General features: G+C 39.6%; 1 protein-coding gene across 11 annotated transcripts in view; it reads right to left on the reverse strand.

The window, feature by feature from the left end:
- TMEM108 (transmembrane protein 108) overlaps positions 1–22425 on the reverse strand; it is a 747136-nt gene that overhangs the window by 372560 nt on the left and 352151 nt on the right. The gene's annotated exons all lie outside the window — the stretch shown is intronic.

The following is a 22425-nucleotide window of genomic DNA, read 5'->3' on the forward strand; positions in this document are numbered from 1 at the left end:
GATCCAGTACTCTGGCTTCTTAGTCTTTGTCCTCCATCCTAACTCCAAGGTCAGACACCAGTTTTAACTGCAATTCCTCCATATTACTCTCTAACCACCACCATCTCCTGTGTCAGTTCTTCACCTCTGGTACCCCAATTTCAGTGAGACCAGTATCAGGGACTCCAGTGAGACCTACAAGCCATTGATCCTACCACTTTTACTGTCCCCCAACCTCCTCATGTCTGGCCTCAACTCCTTAACCAGTTTAAATTCTACATTGAATTGTAATGACCACTCCCTTTCTGAGTGAGAAAGGAGTATATGCTGAACTCCCTCCCATTCTCACGTGGACATGCTCACTTGGCAAAACTACTTCATTAACTTCATCCCTCCACCCATGCACATGTAGGCCTATCGAGAAGAAACATGCACAACCTGTTGAATGCTCTCACTGTAAATCTGTGACCTCCAGTAAGCCCCTACCTACTATTCCCCAGGCAATTGGCAAAAGTCCTCTAAAGTGCTGCCTCCAATCTTTCTCCTCCCATTCTCCTCTCTTTTTTCCTCCCATTCTCTCTTGAATCCATAGGGGCTTGATAAATCTTTGTAGCAATGAACTGGCATTAAATCATGTCACCAGACTTTAGACTGAAATTTAATTCTGTGAAAGTAAATTTTATATGAGATTTACTTCAAGTTTCTAAGTGGGTATGTCCTGAGTTAGAATATGTTCCTGAATATTCCCCTTAGTATAACTTATGATAAAACCAAAAGCAGAAAATGAATAGCAAAGTATATTAAGATTTGGGGCACCTGGGTGGCTCAGTCGTTAAATGTCTGTCTTCAGCTCAGGTCGTGCTCCCAGGGTCCTGGGATCGAGCCCCGCGTCGGGCTCCCTGCTCAGCGGGAAGCCTGCTTCTCCCTCTCCCACTCCACCTGCTTGTGTTCCCTCTCTCACTGTCAAATAAATAAATAAAATCTTAAAAAAAAGTATATTAAGATTTAAGCTCACTAACCAACTTCCTTTAAACCTATTCTGATTCCTTAGATCAGGGGCTCCTATCCTTCTGGCCCAAAAGAATGTCTGTTAGCTGCAGGCAGATGTCTTTATTCTCTGAGCCTAAAAAAATTAAGACAATTTTAAATGAAAGGTTAATGAAAAATATAATTGTCAAAAACTCTCAAAATATTTCATAGCTATTTTTTGTGCATCAGGTCAACAGGCTAGGATTTTCCAATGTCAAAAAATGATGTGACAGGGGCGTCTGGGTGGCTCAGTCATTAAGCGTCTGCCTTCGGCTCAGGTCATGATCCCAGTGTCCTGGGATCGAGCCCCACGTCGGGCTCCCTGCTCCTCGGGAAGCCTGCTTCTCCCTCTCCCACTCCCCCTGCTAGTGTTCCCTCTCTTGCTATGTCTGTCTCTGTCAAATAAATAAATAAAATCTTTAAAAAAAAATGATGTGACAATGCTAGAGGAAAACATCCATATCAGGAATAAAATCTGGATTAAGGAATGACTAAGTACTTATTTTGTGATGTGACCTTTTCTCCTAGAAAACGCATTCTGACTTTCCAACACTGCCATAGAAAAGACTCCATGTCCATGCTACCACATTTAAATTGCTGGTGTTTAAGATACATAATGAACTGCCAAAGAAATTGCTAGTTCCTTTTGAAAATAAGTGCCAAAACTGTTAGCAACACTCAGTTAAATGGTTCTGTAGGTCCAAAAAATTGTGCCAAAATACCTCCTTCAGTGTGAAGCACTGACTGATTTTCCTTTCATATTTGGGTAAACTCTCAAGGTAAAATGATATATTTGAATACACATGCCATCATAAAAGCTGCCCTAAGGAACCTTGTTGCACTGTTGGTGGGAATGCAAACTGGTGCAGCCACTCTGGAGAACAATACAGAGATTCCTCAAAAAATTAAAAACAGAACTACCCTATGATCCAGCAATTGCACTACTAGGTACCAAAAGGGTACAAAAATACAGATTCAAAGCAGTACATGCACCCTGATGTTTATAGCAGCATTATCAACATTAGCCAAACTATGGAGAGAGCCCAAATGTCCACCGGCTGGATATACATATCCCATATATATATGTTTATATCCCATATATATAATATATATGGGAATATTAGCCATCATTGAAAAGAATGAAATCTTTGCCATTTGCAATGATGTGGATGGCTCTAGAATGTATTATGCTAAGCGAAATAAGTTAATCAGAGAAAAGAAATACCATATGATTTCACTCATATGTGGAATTTAAGAAATAAAACAGATGAACATATGGGAAGAGGAAAAATAAAAAAAAAAAAAAAAGGAGAGAGGGAAACAAACCATAAGAGACTCCATGATAGAGAACAAACAGGGTTGATGGAGGGAGGTGGGGGGGTGGGCTAGATGGGTGATGGGTATTAAAAAGGGTACTTGTGATGAATCACTGAATTCTACTTCTGAAACCAATATTGCACTGTATATTAACTAAATAAAATTTAAAATTTAAAAAGTAAAAATAAAAGTTGCCCTAGGAAGGCACTTACATATTCCATGTCACAAAACTGCACATCTACTTGATACCCAATCACCTTTAAATTTTTCTAGACTTTAAGCTTCTAGGAAACAAAGATACTCCTCTGTATTCCTATTACCTGGTATAGTACTGTATACACAGTCTCACTTAATAAGTGTTCTATAAAAACAATGTCCAGTTCTTTTTACCCATTTAATATGCTGCCTTACTTAGATATTGTGGCAAACACTTGATCAGTAAGGCCAAGCAGTTTCAAATATTATGATTTTTAAGGATGAGATTGCTTATTGCACAAACATTCAAATTATACAGCAAAATACCAAAACAAAAATAAAAATCACTTGGAAAAAATACTGCTAAGATTTTATGGAACATTCTTTATGTGTTCACACATATACATATATGCATTTACAATTTTATATAAATGGGTTATTTATGTTGTTCTGTGATCAGAATTGTTTTCACTTACTAATACGTCATGGATGCCTCTTCATAAAAACAAAACTACCATATCATTTTTAATGGCTACATAGTATTCCATGGCAGACATGTACCATTATTTAATAATGTTTCCTACTAATGGATATCTAGGTTATCCTTAGTTTTATCTTACCAAACACAAAACTGCAATGGGTATCTCTGTGTATGCATCTTGTGACAGTTGTGCAATTACTTTCTCTAGACAAATTCTACAAGTTGAACTGCTAGATCAAAATGTAAGCACATTTTATATTTTTATGTGTGTTGTCAAACTGTGCTCCAGAAAGATTTAACACATACCCAACCAACCATAGTGCTCCAGAGGTCCCCACACTCATCAACACCATTATGTCCAACTTCATAATCACTGCCAATTTGATTTCTATTTTCATGTTAGGGATATTAACAAACATGCTCTAAATATTTTGCAATTACATCTTTGAATCTTGTTTATAGTGATTTTCATTACGTAAGTTTTAAATTATATTGTAAAACTTAGCAACTTTTTAACAGTTTGATTTTCATGACACATAAGGAAAGATTCCATCAATCCAAACTTTAAAAATTATCAGTATTTTCTGCTGATATCATTATTCTTAACTTTTCTGTCATCAGAAACCCCTTTGAGAATCTGACAAAACCAGAATCACCTACAAAAAATGCCTATACTATAAATATTTTGTAGATAATTTCACACAATTCAAGAACTCATTAACTAGATGTGTGATCTTGCTCAAATCACATTTTCTGTATGTTATTATGCTTCTCTGCAAACTAATGTAGAATGATAAGATATTTCTCTATCATAGAACTATTTGCACAAGCATGATGCAGAATACCTACTATGTCCACAGGTTAATGAGTAGGCTTCCCTATTACAGCTCCTTTCTCAAGGACTCTGTCCCCAGTGTTTGGTTCTTCTTCCCATGCACATTACATGAATAATTTGTGAGTAAACATGTAAAGAGAAGTTCTCTTCACTTTTTATCCATGGGTGTTTCTGGCCGAGCCCACATATGTGAAGAGGTCTGATGATTTAGGAAAGAATGCAAAAGGATTCCTTTACCATTCTCTACCCTCTGTGCTCATCTCAGAGAACCTCTTGAGTTTATTCTGAAATTTTAAAATTTTTATTAAAGTTCTTACTTGCTCATCACTTATCTTCTAGCCACTTTCAATTTCTATAAATCCTGAGTCTTGAATTTTTATCACTCTGTAGGACACAGTTTAAAATAAAACTCCAATGAGTTAGGGGAAATTGAAAAAATGTAAAACTCATGAAGGCCATAAACTCTACAGGGTTGAGAGAAACTAACGGAAAGGGAGCCAATAACTATTCCAGAAGGAGTTAAGGTACTAAAACATAATATACTGCTTCATAAGTATAACACTTCTCACTGTCAAATATAAATAGTAAGTACATTACCAAAACATAAGCTATTAATGTAATAGCTAAACTATGCAACGCAATGAAATTCAAGACCAAGGTACTTTAGCAATGAGTGTTTCCATAGCATTCTCACAGAATTCAGAAGGAGGGTAGAAATCTAGGTTACAGGCCAAGCTCTGGTACACATGAGCTAACAACTGGACGTGCGCAAGTCACTTCCCTTCTTCTGGGTTAAAAATTCTCAGATTAAACATCGAATCCTAACAAAAGCCTCCTTGGCCCTAAGGCAGCTCTGCATCGTGGGCTTCTGTATTTCTCAGTATCTAAATTTCTACGATTTAATTATTTGTTCAATGTCCATCCTGTCCATTTGATGGTAAGCTCCATGTCTATTTTCACCTCAGATCTGCTGCTCCTGACACAGTGCCTGGCAGCAGGGAGGGAAGGGGGGATGAAGAAATAATTGACTCAATAAACTGACAATCAAAAAATGAGGTGGTAAACCAGAAGACCTCTAGGGTGTGCTTGGATACTAATATATTAAGGGCATTTTTTCCTCTTGAATGTTATAAATGCTTGGGTTTAATTAGGTTAATACATATATGGATCACCTAATTCGAATGGAGTCTTATGCTTTGTCTACAGGGAGAAAAAGGGTGGCCAAGGATACATGAGAATTAGGTCTTGTCCCTGCCCTTCAAAGAAATGGGTCTGGCTGAAAAAAAAAATTGAATAAAACAATCAGGACAAAGGAACAGAACTTTAATGAAAATAATGACTTCACCAGAGAGATGGAGAACCAGTAACAGAGTAAGTGGTCTGAGCAAGAGTAGTTGGGATGACTCTCAATTATGAGAACACACCACACAGAGAGGAGTGCTGACTCTCCTACAGCCACACGGACCAAGTGAAACCTGACAGAAAAGAACCCAGGCCTCTTCCATTTCCTGGTAGTGAAAGGAAAAAGAATCCCCGTAACTCAAAAGTAGGGCTCATGTTCCTGAGATTGTAGGGTCACAAGAGAAGAAAAGGTAAGATTTAGATCAACAAATAAACTCAGACATGGCTGAATCAGTTCTACTACAGACTGCTTGGAGGCAAGCAGAATTTGGGCCCATTTAGAAAATAAATGCTACGCCAGGGAGAACCAAGCAAGTGGTTATTGAATAGAAATATAGGAATGGTAAGTGAAGGTAAAGGGAATAAGTAACACAGACTACAGAAAGAAACTATTAATACCCCCTATTCTGAGCTCCTGTCATGCGCTTCCCACAGTGCAGGCAATATAAATAATGCCAAGAGAAGTAGATGGCATGGTCCATGCTTATAGAGGCCTTACGGTCAATTGTGGAGACAAATAATTGAGGAAAAAATTCCAGTAAGCAATAGAGTCACGAAATGTGGCCTCAAACTATACTATCCAAAGAAGCAAATCTAGGTAAACAAAAAGGCCTGGAGCAAATCTGTGAAATGGCACTTCTCTTTTTGGACTTCTCACCCCTCAGGAGCATTCTTCCCCCATTTTTTTCCACCCTGGGGAGGAGGGCTGGTAGGCACAAGAGAATAGCCACAACACTTAGCAGCCTGCCTTGCAGCCAAACAAAAGAAGATGGCAACCCCAAACAGACAAGATGTGGCAGCGAGCACATGTCTGACTGCAGCAGTGATTCCAAGAGCAGAGTAGGGTATGACTTGCACAAGACAAGATGCAAGCCCTTTTTCCTTCCTCAGGAGCCAACCCTCAGAGAGGCAGTCAATTCTTCCTAGACAGGGCCTGATCCCATCAGCTCTTCTTCCTAAATTCTGAGGGAAGAGGGGAGAGCTTCCAGGAACAGCAGAAAGTTCTGATTAAGCTCACAGGGCAAGAAATTGAGAGGTTTATTTAAAACTGTAGGTGGAGTAGGATATCTGACCTAACACAAGTCAACAAAGCAGCCATGTATTTGGGCTGATAAACATCTCTCCTTCCATTTGCTTTTCTTATCCTGCTGCCCACAGTTAAAAAAAAAAAATTCAACTTGCTCAGAGGTTGTATTCCTTGCTTCCTCCAACTATGAATATTTCTGTGAGGAAGAGCACATGGCTGAGGCCCTGGTATCTCCCTGCCCTTCAGAAGGATTAACAAGCCACTAAGTACAAAGCAGTTTCACAGTTTATTGTTCCCACTCACCCTTTCTTCTCCCCTGAAACACACTCAAATATGGGCACTCGCTCCATCAACACCTAAGGAGTGAAAATGTCAAGGGGCCCCTGTTGCCAGCCTATAATACGTCTTCATTCAAAGAAGTTACACTAGATCTTTCTGATTATGAGGAAAAAAAATTATCTAATTCTCCAAAAGAGGGGCCTGGAAAGAATGTAACATATCTTTCCATACCACAAACATTTTCGTGGCTTTTTATATATTTCCTTCAAGAGCCTGAGGTAAAGAGAGACAAAACCACTGGTAAGGGTCCATTTAGCAATGTACATGAATAAGCAAAGAATGAAGGAGAATCCAAGTAGCTGTACTCCTGTCTCTCACCAAAAAAATTCAAGAAAAAAGAGAAAATTAATTCAATGAGAACCAGACATCTATATGAAATGACAGCCCATTTTAATAACTAAAAAAACCAATATATCAAGCTAGAAAAGCAATATAAGCATTTAAATTCTTACCTTGAGTAGAAAAAAAAATAAGCCTTATTTTGTGCATGGAACAGTAAAATGGTGGAAATGAAAGGAAAAAAAGGGGCAGGAGGAGTTAGATTTTATGAAACCAAAATTTATAGACCTAACATGTGGCTTAAATAATTTGAACAAAAAGTAGAAAACCATAATTTAAATAGAATGAACAAAAGAAACGCTGATATGCTTGCAGCTCCAGTCAGAGAAGGGCAGAGCTGCCAGGAGAGCATCACCATCTTTGAGAACACTGGCAGGCTTATTCATGCTAACATGTTATAATTGAGAATCAACACAGGGCAGAGTCTGCTTAAATGAACTCCAAGAGTTTGTCCAAGCAATCCTGTTAATGTCATTTTGCATTTTATTAAATGATGTTTGGAATAAAAAGCCTGCTGGTTGGGCCTTAGAAAACTTTGTTTTAAAGAGGTATAACTTACTTTACGACAACAGCTATAATCACAGCATTTGGGCTTTATGATAAATCTCACTATATATGAGAGGAAACAAATGTGAAGAAAATGAATCCCTTATCAAGGTCATGTAGAGTGACCTTAAAGTTGTTGTCAATTTCTGATGTGGGCAGATACACTAGAACATCATGAATGTCCATGAACATAATTTTCACAATCCCAAGGGGAGGGAGGAGAATATATCTTTAGGTGCTTGCTAATAGGGCTAGGAGTACTGGGACTTTTATCAAAGAAAAATGTAGTTAGAGAAGGTATGGAAGTGGTAAGTATGGCTAATCAAGAATTGTGATGTAGACCAGCTCTGCTATGATGTTCAATAATCTCATCAGCAAGCAGGTATAATGAGCCTACGTGCAGAACTCTGTTCAAAAGGCAGAAAAGAGGACACAGGTGGGAAAGTACCCCAAGTACCATGCTCATAATCACACTGTAAGGTGGTATTATGAATCCCATCCTAAAAGAAAATTGAGGCTGACAGAAATCAAATATTTTGCCCAAAGTCACATTTCTTAAAGCTGATATAGACAGGATGGACACACAGATCCCACTACTAGACCAAGAGTCTATCAATACTACCAAACCAAATGGTCACTGAAGAGAAAAAAGGGTATTCTATGCAGTGGGGAGAGAATGGGACTAAGGACCAGTTTGAATTAGAAGTTTATGCACAGAAAGAGTAGAAAGGTCAGAAAGTTGGAGTCAGAGAGTGTTTATGCCTAGTTAAGAAGCACCTTGTCCTATGGCCAGTTGGGAACCACAGAACTTTGGAAATAAGAGAAAAATCTAAGAAAGGGGGGAAAGAGCCTAAAGAATCTACAGGCATTAAAAAAGGCATTTGGAGAAACACCAGAAAGAATAAAAACTTAAAATCAAGCACTGTACTAACATGGAATTTTGGTCTCTTAGTAAAAACCTAATTTTCTAAGTTGTGAGTCCCTAAATAACATCCAATTGTTTAATGCTTTACTGACACCAATAATTAAAAATTTCAGAAGTGATCCAATAAGTCTTCTTTCCAATAGAAAAGGGACAGCTTTTGATAGCTAAGAGAAACATGTGCCTGTCTTCTTCCTTGCCCACAAAGTCTCCTCTAAGAGGGTGTGCTGATAAAGAATGGGTCATGTTTGAGGACAGTTACTTCAACCACAGCTTCACTTCTTGGAAAGGTGAAGGCCAAGATGCAATGATGGGCTCAGGAGGGAAAGGGTCGAGAAGGATCAATCACCTCTTCCTATGGTTCACAGGAAGGACAAGGCAGTTCACCAAGGCTAGAGGTTTCAGCCCAGCCCTCAAGCATCTACACCCACAGTCCTTACCCCTGTGCACATTTACCACTCACAGGGAGTGGCTTGTAGCAGGACAAAAATCTCAGGACTCAGGATCCTGGCTCTCGGCCATCTTTCAGAATCTCTTTACACCCTAGAGAGAGATGGCTTTACTGTTGCTATAGACTCTTCATGGAGGGGCTGCAAATTAATTCCTGATTCTATCAGAATACAATTTAGTTTTATTTTTGTAAAAAAAATTGCATATGCATAAATTTGAGTTACTTTAGCTTATACTGTAAGATTAGTACTTCTTTAAAATTAAAGATTTTAATCTTGCAATATGTGGTTATCTAATATAAATCTTCCTGTTTAGAAAAAATATGGGTATGTGTTAAACCTCATTGGATACAATTCTATATTTTTCTCTTCTCCTTTCCATTAAAAAAAATTCAATAGAGAGGATGGAGAGGGATCTTCACAGAGTTAGAAGAGGAGAAACTGCAGCAAATGATTCATCTTTGCTCTTTTTATCTCAGTAGTCAGCAGCTGGGGGAGAAACCTGATCCCGTAGCAGTAATAGACCATATTCTTTTCTCACTCAGCAGTTGCAGAAGCCCTGCTGAACAACTCTTCTGCTGCTTTCAACAAAAGTTGCATCTCTCTAAGGAAATACTGATTGTCCATTTGTGGCACCACCATGCTCTAGCTACTTGCGAAATGAGAGAGCCTTAAATGAATTCCATGAACCATGGTCTGTTTGCGCTGCCATCGATTGCACCACTCACAGCTGTAGGGGTCCATGGAGCCAGGACTTTCATTATTACCCCGACACAGAATTATCAGTAAGTACAGAGCCTTCTGTGATATGGGAATGCACTACCTTGTAGAGTCACAATCATTGGTTCAAATGAAATTGACTCTCCAAGACCAGTGGTAAATGCACAAAACATTAAGTCTACTTTGTAAGGCAGTAATCCCCAAAATGACAACATCTATATGGAATTTATTTTCAGAGCCATAAGCCAAATTATCTTCCTTTGTAGAACAGGAATCTTACAAACTCAGCTGTTGAACATTTGTCAAAGATGTCAAAATGTCTTTCAACATTTAGACAGCCACCTAGCTATTATTCCTGTGGGATACATGGGTGGTTGAGAGAATCACATTTGACAGATGTAAAAAATAAGATATCCATATGTAAAACACAACTCTTCATTTTCCAATCATCTAACCCAGCATTTTCCCTACCATTCTGCACTGGGATGCAGCCAATCTTCCCAAAAGAATGGATTCAGGCTTTTTTCACAATTGCTACTGAACATGTAGGCTTCTCAAACCGTCTTCCAATTCTTTTTCATACACATATCCCACAAATACTATTTATCCTGATTCTAGGAGTTAAGAATTCAGGGTCCTAATGCTAGAGAGCTCATGTTGTATCAGTCTACACCCCACCATTGCTCCTTTCTAGAGAAACAGCCAGGACCACAGTCCTACTGAGACAAGCAGCCCAGGCCACAGCTGTTTGGACCAAGAGAGGGCATCAGTAGCCCTAAGATTTCTGGTAAAAGAGCTTTAACAAGTAGGGATGATAGTTACTATAGAACTACCCTATTCCTTTTCTTCTTGGTCTGTACACAGATCACCAGTTAGGTTGTGAGGACAAAAAGGAAAAACAGGAAGAGGAGTACATGAGGAGAGAAGCCAAAATGGAAATGCTGTGCCATGTTAAGCGTCAAGAAGTAGAATATGGATTGACCAACCACTGGTAGTACAGACGCATCCTGGAGTTGCAATAGATCAGGAACAATCTTCCTGGTCCTGAGTTAGGTCCTATCCCTGTGAGGTCTGATGAGACTACACCTCCTTCTCATTCTAAAAGACCCCTAGAATCCTTCCCAACTTGATACATGTCTGACATTGATTTATTTTTCTCATGCATCCTTAAGCCTTCCATTTATTAAGGTAACTTGAACGAGTTTCCATTCTTGTAATCAGACATTTATACGGGCCCCACAGCAAAATGACCCAAAGTGTTCTTTTTACTAACTATAACACAATCTTAGATCTCCCGTTTGATAGCCTACATATAATCTCACAAATTTAGGGGCTACTTTGCCAATATCTGTGAAAGAAAGGAAATGGCTAACAAAGCCTATCTCCCTTCGATTGCCTTTTAATTGCCCTTGTTGCATTTTTTCTGCTGCCACATGTAGACCATAATTTATTTTCAAGTAGATGTAGAAGATTTAGCTACAGTAAGTCGAGAATGAAAACCTGGCATCCTATGGAAGCTTCATAGTCTCTCCATCTTCTGTGGCACTGACAGGTTCCCCTGTGTGACTTCTGAGTTGATTTCAAGGCTCAAGGGTCAATTTTTACATTGGCAAAATCTGATTCTTCCAATCCCTATAGGATAAAATTGGTTCCCAAAGCTATTCCAGCACTGGGAAAAGGTCAGGTTATATCAAAAATTAATGAGCCAGCCCCCACAAAGCTCCTGTACCTTCCCAACTAATTACTCCTCCCCCGCCCCAAAAAGACACCACTCCTTTCTCTAGCAGCTAGTTATTTTCAATCACAGGTATTTGGAAATGGGAGTGGGGGGGACATGTTGGTTGACTCAATGACTTGGTTAGAATAATATGAGCAGTTAGTAACCTGGGATACTAAACACCCTATAATGGACATAAATGAACAGAAAAGTTCCATACAATGATGAATCATTCTATCAAAATGCTAATAGCACTTCCTTTGAGAAGCACTGAGTCTTCTTCAAAAAGCAGGAAAGAAAGGCAAACTGAAGAGAGGATGGCAATAAGAGAACAAGCAATGCACTCCACCAGAGGTGAAGCAGTCAAGTAAAGGCTGTCTAAGGATCAATCTCAGGCCCTGTTGACTTCCTTCCCCTTACCTCCAACAATACTCATGGCACACTCCCTACTCTCATTCCCTCTACAAAAACAATCTTGGGCTCAGATTTAAATCACATCTTTTTAAAAACTGTCTTTATTTCCACAACTTTTCATTTGTTCTAATTATGATAGTTTCTGAGCAATATTGGTAATAGTAATAGACAGTATCAACTGAAAATTCTTCCATGTTGCTAAAATTCAATATCAACTGAAAATTCCTCCACATTGTTAAAGGGCTTAATTACTAAATTTGCGCTGTAATATGTCTGTTAAAAAACTGCTTTAGAGACTAATTCTCCAGGGCATAACTCTCTAGAGGTTAAGCTTATGAATTACTGCCATCTTATGAAACACTTTCTTGAGCCACACTGGGGCTTGGCAGAAGGAACGGTGAAAATTCTCTTGCCACCTCTCCCAGACTTTTTGTTAAGCTCTAGGCAGTATCAAAAGAGACATCCCGCACAAACAAGCTTCACCACTGAGGATCAGGCTGTGGAGAGATCAAATGGAAAAAGATGGCTCAGAAACCTTGCATTAAAGGGCAAATATTTTAGAGGCAGTATACTCGATTATGTCAGAGAGACAGGCCCATGGCACTTTCCATAAGGGAGAGATTAAACAGCAAGGTAAAAGTTCAGCAAGATACACTCACAGACTGAAAAGCTCCTCAAGATAAAAAAGTCCAAAATGCAATTCTGTTTTAAATGAGACAAGGTCTTGTTATACAAGAGCATACTATCACTAAAAAAAAGAGTTTCCAACAAATAGGGTACTTACAGACTAAAGCTCTATGCCCACTAGAAATTCCTGGGATTATAGACATATTCTGTGTCTGCATGGTCCAATATGGTATCAACTACATGTGGCTATGGAGCACTTGAAATGTGGATAGTACAAATGAAGGACTGAATTTCTAATGTTAATTCAAATAAAAATAGATACATGTGGCTAGTGGCTACTATACTGAACAAGGCAGGAAAAGGCTTAGACCATGATTTGGGAAAATGATCTAAGAGGTTATCACAAAAAAAAAAAAAAAGTCTTACATATCTTCTGACCACCTGGAAAAATACTTTCTCGGTGTCCTCCCTGCCACATAGACACAATTCATAAGATTTCACAACATCAGAAACCACAAGCACACTGCTTTTCAAATTTTAGCATTCATCAGAGTTGCCTGGAGGTCTTATTTGTTGTAAATTTTGTGGTGTGTCTAACAATTACAGGGACCAGAAACACAGCAAGGCTGAACTCAAACCTGCCAGGACAGTCTACATCTAATTCCTGCATTGACCCTGTCTTAGAGTCAAAATGAGGCTTTCTATTCTATTAGAATAATTAGGTCTAGGTGAGGGTTACTGCCTCTTTCACCATTCCAACACTGACTTCTAAAAGTATCAAAAGAACACATGTTATATTAAAACTTTTTATTTATCACTTAAAAGGCATATGTTTAAAGATAAACCCCCCTTTCCATATTTCCAAAGAAGAAACAAATAAAAAGGCTCTAGAATAAAAATGTTTCTCCAGAGGCGGAGCAAGATGGCGGAGAAGTAGGAGACCTGGATTTCATCTGGTCTCAGGAATTCAGCTGAATAGGGATCAAACCATTCTGAACACCTACGAACTCAACAGGAGATCGAAGAAAAGAATAGGAACAACGCTCTGAACAGAAAAGCGACCACTTACTGGAAGGTAGGACGTTCGGAGAAGTGAATCCGAGGTGATATTCGGGAGGACAGACAGCGGGGGAGGGGGCCTTCATCCACCCCTTCTGGCAAGTGATAGAGCCAGAGCACAAAATCGGAACTTTTAGAAGTCGGCTCCACTGAAGAACGTTGCTCCAGTGGCTAAGCAAGGGGTGGAACCCTCGCAGGACAGTGTGGTCTCAGGACCCTCAGGGTCACAGAAAGACCGGGGGTGCCTGAGTGCAGCAGAGCTCCCAGGTATCAGAGCGGGGAAGCCGGCTGTAGAGACGGAGCTGCTGCGCCAGCTCTCAGCTTGGGGTTGCCATAAACTGTGATCCACGGCACTATTGGGCCACTGCTCCTCCATCAGGGACCCAACAAGCGGCAGATCCAGGGAGACTCCCCTTCCTCCTCTAGGTGGAGCGGCGGGAGAGCGCACCGCAGGGATCTGCTGGGTTTGGAGACTCCACACCAAGTCGGGTGCCAGAGATAGAAACGCTCGGTTACTAACCGGGTGAGCACGGAGTGCGGCCGGAGACCAGGGAGATGGGAGTGATTGACTGCTTTTCTCTGGGGGCGCACTGAGGAGTGGGGCCCTGAGTTCTCAGCTCCTCTAGGCAGATATTGGGACCACCATTTTCACTCTCGTCCTCCAAAGCCCTAGGGAAAGCTTGCAGGGAACAAAAGCTCCAGAGAGCAAACCCAAGCAGATTACTTAGCCTGGACTGGCAAGGGCAGGGCAATTCTGCCTCCGGCAAAGACATTTGGGAAGGACGGCAACAAGCCCCTCCCCCAGAAGATCCACACGAACAACCAGCCAAGACCAAGTTTACCGATCAATGAGAATGGGAGAACTCCAGTGCTAGGGGAATACTGCACATAGAATTCATGGCTTTTTTTACTATGATTCATTAGTGTTTCAAAGTTAATTTTTTTAACTGGTTTTTTTTTTTTGAATTTTTCTTTTTCCCCTTTTCAACCAACATCTTATCAATCCTTTTTAAAAAAAATTTATTTTTCATTTTTAGAGTCATATTCTATCCCTTCATAGTAGTTACCCTTATTTTTTGGCATATATATATATAAGTTGTTCTCTCTTTAAAATTCTGAGATACAGTTTCTTCTAACAAATCAAAATATACCCTAAATCACTAGTGTATGGCTTTGTTCTAGTCTCCTGCCTGATCACATTCTCTCCCTTTTTTTTCTTTTTTTTTTAAATCTTCTTTCTTTTTTCAAACAACTTATCTTATCAATTCCTTTTATAAAATCTTTCATAATTTTCATCTTTACATATTCCATCCCTTCATTGTATCAACCCTTATTTTGTACATATATAAGTCTTTCTTTAAAATTTTAGGAGGCACGTTCTTCTAACAGACCAAAATAAACCCAAAATCTAGTGTGTGGCACTGATCTATGCACTAGCCTGATCATATTTGATCGTATTCTGTTTTTTTTGTTTTGTTCTGTTTTTGTTTTTATCTTTTTATCTTTTTTTTTCCTTTCTTTTTTCTTTCTTTCCCTTTCTTCTCCCCTGGTTTCAGGTCTTTTCTGATTTGTTTAGAGTATATTTTCTGGGGACGTGGTTACCCTGTTAGCATTTTGTTCTCTCATTCATCTATTCTCCTCTGGACAAAATGACAAGACGAAAAAAATCACCTCAAAAAAAGAACAAGAGATAGTACCGTCCGCCAGGGACCTACTCAATACGGACATTAGTACAATGTTGGACCTAGAGTTCAGAATCATGATTTTAAAGATACTAGCTGGGCTTGAAAAAAGCATGGAAGTTATTAGAGAAACCCTTTCTGGAGAAATAAAAGAACTAAAATCTAACCAAGTCAAAATCAAAAAGGCTATTAACGAGGTGCAATCAAAAATGGGGGCACTAACTGCTAGGATAAATGAGGCAGAAGAGAGAATCAGCAATATAGAAGACCAAATGATGGAAAATAAAGAAGCTGAGAAAAAGAGGGATAAACAACTACTGGATCACGAGGGCAGAATTCGAGAGATGAGCGATATGATAAGACAAAACAACATTAGAATAATTGGGATCCCAGAAGAAGAAAGAAAGGGGCAGAAGGTATATTGGAGCAAATTATAACAGAGAACTTCCCTAATGTGGGGAAGGAAACAGGCATTAAAATCCAGGAGGCACAGAGAACGCCTCTCAAAATCAATAAAAATAGGTGAACACTCCGACATCTAATAGTAAAACTTATGAGTCTCAGAGACAAAGAGAAAATCCTGAAAGCAGCTCGGGAGAAGAGATATGTAACCTATAATGGTAGAAACATTAGACTGGCAACAGACCTACCCACAGAGACCTGGCAGGCCAGAAAGGACTGGCGTGATATATTCAGAGCACTAAACGAGAAAAATATGCAGCCAAGAATACTATATCCAGCTAGGGTGTCACTGAAAATAGAAGGAGAGATAAAAAGCTTCCAGGACAAACAAAAACTAAAGGAATTTGCAAACACGAAACCAGCCCTCCAAGAAATATTGAAAGGGGTCCTCTAAGCAAAGAGAGAGCCTAAAAGCAGCATAGATCAGAAAGGAACAGAGACAATATACAGTAACAGTCACCTTACAGGCAATACAATGGCACTAAATTCATACCTTTCAATAGTTACCCTGAATGTATATGGGCTAAATGCCCCAATCAAAAGACACAGGCTATCAGATTGGATTAAAAAACAAGACCCATCAATATGCTGTCTGCAAGAGACTCACTCATTTTAGACCCAAAGACACCCTCACATTGAAAGTGAGGGGGTGGAAAACCATTTACCATGCTAATGGACACCAAAAGAAAGCTGGGGTGGCAATCCTTATATCAGACAAACTAGATTTTAAACCAAAGACTGTAATAAGAGATGAGGAAGGACACTATATCCTACTTAAAGGGTCTATCCAACAAGAAGATCTAACAATTGTAAATATCGATGCCCCGAACATGGGAGCAGCCAATTATATAAGGCAATTAATAATAAAATCAAAGAAACACATTGACAACAATACAATAATAGTGGGGGACTTTAACACTCCCCTGACTGAAAAGGACAGATCATCTAAGCAAAAGATCAACAAGGAAATAAAGACTTTAAATGACACACTGGACCAAATGGACTTCACAGACATATTCAGAACATTCCATCCCAAAGCAATGGAATACACATTCTTCTTTAGTGCCCATGGAACATTCTCCAGAACTGATCACATCCTAGGTCACAAATCAGGTCTCAACCGGTACCAAAAGATTGGGATCATTCCCTGCATATTTTCAGACCACAGTGCTTTGAAACTAGAACTCAGTCACAAGAGGAAAGTCGGAAAGAACTCAGATACATGGAGGCTAAAGAGCATCCTACTAAAGAATGAATGGGTCAACCAGGAAATTAAAGAAGAATTAAAAAAATTCATGGAAACCAATGAAAATGAAAACACAACTGTTCAAAATCTTTGGGATGCAGCAAAGGCAGTCCTAAGAGGAAAGTATATAGCAATACAAGCCTTTCTCAAGAAACAAGAAAGGTCTCAAATACACAACCTAACCCTACACCTAAAAGAGCTAGAGAAAAAACAGCAAATCAAGCCTAAACCCAGCAGGAGAAGAGAAATCATAAAGATCAGAGCAGAAATCAATGAACTAGAAACCAAAAGAACAGTAGAACAGATCAACGAAACTAGGAGCTGGTTCTTTGAAAGAATTAACAAGATTGATAAACCCCTGGCCAGACTGATCAAAAAGAAAAATGACCCAAATCAACAAAATCATGAATGAAAGAGGAGCGATCACAACCAACACTAAAGAAATACAAACAATTCTAAGAATATATTATGAGCAACTCTATGCCAGCAAATTAGATAACCTGGAAGAAATGGGTGCATTCCTAGAGATGTATCAACTACCAAAATTGAACCAGGAAGAAACAGAACACCTAAACAGACCTATAACCACTAAGGAAATTGAAGCAGTCATCAAAAATCTCCCAACAAACAAGAGCCCGGGGACACACGGCTTCCCAGGGGAATTCTACCAATCATTTAAAGAAGAATTAATACCTACTCTCCTGAAACTGTTCCAAAAAATAGAAATGGAAGGAAAACTTCCAAACTCCTTTTATAAGGCCAGCATTACCTTGATCCCCAAACCAGACAAAGACCCCATCAAAAAGGAGAATTACAGACCAATATCCTTAATGAACATGGATGCAAAAATTCTCACCAAAATATTAGCCAATAGGATCCAACAGTATACTAAAAGGATTATTCACCACGACCAAGCGGGATTTATCCCCGGACTGCAAGGTTGGTTCAACATCCACAAATCAATCAACGTGATACAATAACAAAAGAAAGAACAAGAATCAAATGATCCTCTCAATAGATGCAGAAAAAGCATTTGACAAAGGACAGCACCCTTTCTTGATCAAACCTCTTCAGAGTATAGGGATAGAGGGTACATACCTCAGTATCATAAAGCCATCTATGAAAAACCTACAGCAAATATCATTCTTAATGGGGAAAAACTGAGAGCTTTCCCCCTAAGGTCAGGAAGACAGCAGGGATGTCCACTCTCACCACTGCTATTCAACATAGTATTAGAAGTCCTAGCCACAGCAATCAGACAACAAAAAGAAATCAAAGGCATCCAAATTGGCAAAGAGGAAGTCAAACTCTCACTGTTTGCAGATGATATGAAACTTTATGTGGAAAACCCAAAAGACTCCACCCCAAAACTGCTAGAACTCATACAGGAATTCAGTCAAGTAGCAGGCTATAAAATCAATGCCCAGAAATCAGTGGCATTCCTATACACCAACAACAAGACAGAAGAGAGAGAAATTAAGGAGTCGATCCCATTTACAATTGCACCCAAAACCATAAGATACCTAGGAATAAATCTAACCAAAGAGGCAAAGGATCTGTACTCAGAAAACTATAAAATACTCATGAAAGAAACTGAGGAAGACACAAAGAAATGAAAAAACGTTCCATGCTCACAGATTGGAAGAAGAAATATTGTGAAGATGTCAATGCTACCTAGAGCAATCTACACATTCAATGCAATCCCCATCAAAATACCATCCACTTTTTTCAAAAAAATGGAACAAATAATCCTAAAATTTGTATGGAACCAGAAAAGACTCCAAACAGCCAGAGGAATGTCAAAAAAGAAAAGCAAAGCTGGCGGCATCACAATTCCGGACTTCCAGCTCTATTACAAAGCTGTCACATCAAGACAGTATGGTACTGGCACAAAAACAGACACATAGATCAATGGAACAGAATCGAGAGCCCAGAAATGGACCCTCAACTCTATGGTCAACTCATCTTTGACAAAGCAGGAAAGAACTTCCAATGGAAAAAAGACAGTCTCTTCAACAAATGGTGTTGGGAAAATTGGACAGCCACGTGCAGAAGAATGAAACTGAACCATTTCCTTACACCACACACAAAAATAGACTCCAAATGGTTGAAAGACCTAAAGGTGAGACAGGAGTCCATCCAAATCCTAAAGGAGAACACAGGCAGCAACCTCTTCGACCTCAGCCACAGCAACTTCTTCCTAGAAACATCGCCAAAGGCAAGGGAAGCCAGGGCAAAAATGAAGTATTGGGATTTCATTAAGATAAAAAGCTTTTGCACAGCAAAGGAAACAGTCCACAAAACCAAAAGACAATTGACAGAATGGGAGTAGATATTTGCAAAATGACATATCAGATAAAGGGCTAGTATCCAAAATCTATAAAGAACTTATCAAACTCAACACCCAAAGAATAATCCAATCAAGAAATGGGCAGAAGACATGAACAGACATTTTTCCAAAGAAGACATCCAAATGGCCAACAGACACATGAAAAAGCACTCAACCTCCCTCGGCAACAGGGATATCCAAATCAAAACCTCAATGAGATACCACCTCACACCAGTCAGAATGGCTAAAATTAACAAGTCAGGAAACAACAGATACTGGCAGGGATGCGGAGAAAGGGGAACCCTCCTACACTGTTGGTGGGAATGCAAGCTGGTGCAACCACTCTGGAAAACAGTATGGAGGTTCCCCAAACAGTTGAAAATAGAGCTACCCTACGATCCAGCAATTGTACTACTGGCTATTTACCCCAAAGATACAAATGTAGGAATCCGAAAGGGTACGTGCACCCCCATATTTATAGCAGCAATGTCCACAATAGCCAAACTGTGGAAAGAGCCAAGATGTCCATCGACAGATGAATGGATAAAGAAGAGGTGGTATATATACACAATGGAATATTATGCAGCCATCAAAAGGAATGAGATCTTGCCATTTGCAACGACGTGGATGGAACTGGAGGGTGTTATGCTGAGCGAAATAAGTCAATCAGAGAAAGACATGTATCATATGACCTTACTGATATGAGGAATTCTTAATCTCAGGAACCAAACTGAGGGTTGCTGGAGTAGGGGTGGGGTGGAAGGAATGGGGTGGCTGGGTGATAGATATTGGGGAGGGTATGTGCTATGGTAAGCACTGTGAATTGTGCAAGACTTTAATCACAGATCTGTACCTCTGAAACAAATAATGCAACATATGTTAAGAAAAAAAAAAAAAGAAGATAGCAGGAGGGGAAGAATGAAGGGGGGAAATCGGAGGGGGAGACGAACCATAAGAGACGATGGACTCTGAAAAACAAACTGAGGGTTCTAGAGGGGAGGGGGGTAGGGTGATGTGTTAGCCTGGTGATGGGTATTAAAGAGGGCACATTCTGCGTGGAGCACTGGGTGTTATGCACAAACAATGAATCGTGGAACCCTACATCAAAAACTAATGATGTAATGTATGGTGATTAACATAACAATAAAAAATTTTTTAAAAAAGGCACAGCATAGGGAATTTAGTCAATGATATAGTAATAGCACTGTATGGTGACAGATGGTAGCTACATTTGTGGTGAGCATAGCAGAACACATAAAGAAGTTGAATCAATATGTTGTACACCTGAAACTAACGTAACATTCTGTGTCAACTATACTTAAATTTAAACACTTTTTTGAAAAGCAATTTCTGGGAGGGGAAGAATGAACGGGGGGAATCGGAGGGGGAGATGAACCATGAGAGACGATGGACTCTGAAAAACAAACTGAGGGTTCTGGAGGGGAGGGGGGTGGGAGGATGGGTTAGCCTGGTGATGGGTATTAAAGAGGGCACGTTCTGCATGGAGCACTGGGTGTTACACACAAACAATGAATCATGAAACACTACATCAAATACTAATGATGTAATGTATGGTGATAATAAAAAAGAAAAAGGAAAAAAAAGCAATTTCCTTCACTTTTCTTCTCAATAATGTTCTTTCTGCCTTCTTCACTCCCCTCTTTCTTAACTTTCCAAAAGAAAGCCTTCATTCAGAATACATTGCTGCAATGAATAGGGCATGAAGCTTTCAAATAAAATCAGAATCCAGTACTGTTCATTATTTCCCCTACCAGTAATCATTAGCCCTTCTTCAAACTCCCAATATTCCTCAGTTAATACTTGCACAAGAGTGATCCTTGGGTCCTGGAAATTTGGGAAGACAATGTTTCTTAACATTTATAGAGCCCCCATGTAGTCATACAGTACTATGTACATCACTTCCTTGGTACTGAGTTATAAATTCTGTGTCTCGTTTGCAGGTAGGGAATCTAGCAAAATGAGGCTAAATAGTTAAAATACAGTCCCAGAAAAACTCAGAGCAAAATTCAATCCCTTCAGCAGTATGACTTCAGCAGTGGTTCTCAACCAGGCAATTTCCTGCCCCCAGAGGACACTTGGTAATGTCTAGAGACATTTTTGACTGTGGGGAGTGTTACTGCAATCTAGTGGGTAGAAGCCAAGGACCCTGCCAAACAGGCTACAGTGCAGAGCTCAGCCCCCACCATGAAGAACTGCCTGGCTCAGAATGTCAACAGTGCCAAGGATGAGAACCCCTGCTCCTCTGGCAATTCTAGCATGACTTTCTTTGGCACCCTAATCAATAAAGAATGGCTCCCTCTACAGTTTGATCCTTGCACGGTATTTACGCAGAAACATGCCAATTAGGTGCTATTTCTGGCATTCTATACTTTTCAGTTACTTTAAAAATACAACATATATGGGAGCCACAGAGGAAAATGAGGACAGCTAGCAAAGGCAGGCTTCTTTTCTTTAATGAGAAAACCTAGCAAAGATCAGGTCCCTGCACCAGCAACCTCCAGGCCCTGAGCTATGGTCTGTATCTGGCTGCTCACCTGGACTCTTCAGTTGCTGACGAGCTTTGCAGCTGCCTTTTCTCTGCTTTGCTTATATCTAAGCATGTGCATCACTCCAGAGCAGTAATAATGTATGCTTATGGGAATCTACAGAGATCTACATCCCCTAATTGTCTATTTTGGTCAGTAAATTGTACTCATTACTGAGCCATGTGAGGTACTGAAGGACATCAGCCTTTCTGGGTGCCCTCTGTATGAGCCTGGGTAATGGGACATTATCTGCTAAGGGTTCACAGTATTGAACTGAGATGCTTACAACAACCCTCCATCCAGTTTTTCAGCTGAGTACCATTTTTTTTTAACCTCCTGTCTCTCTTTCCTAACCATCCTTAGCTCTGCTTAGATCCATATTAATTACAATTTTCTCTTCAAGGAGTCTGGTTTTAGTTTAAGCTCTTAAAGCCAGGAAGCTCAGAAAGGTTATGATGTTCTTTCAACCCATCTTTCCTGGACCTCCACTTGTACTCTGTAATAGTAAATTCTCCAAATAGTAAATTTCTCCCTCTGGTCTCAAAAATCTTCAGCACAAATGAAAATCCAAAGCCAGCTTTGATTATAATGTTCCCAATGCCACATTCATTATACTAGGGACTGCAATAGAAAGGAGTGAATGGACACATAGCTTCCAGTGACCCTGGATAAAATAAAACGGAACAGGCAGGACCACATGTTTGCTACTGCTATTATCCACCAAAGTGGGAATCATCAACTCTCTAGTAAGCTGTTTCCTTCCT

The sequence above is a fragment of the Callorhinus ursinus genome, unplaced genomic scaffold, assembly GCF_003265705.2.
Source record: "Callorhinus ursinus isolate GAN/ISIS: 27379988/994484 unplaced genomic scaffold, GSC_fseal_2.0 scaffold1, whole genome shotgun sequence".
Taxonomy (NCBI): Eukaryota; Metazoa; Chordata; class Mammalia; order Carnivora; family Otariidae; genus Callorhinus; species Callorhinus ursinus.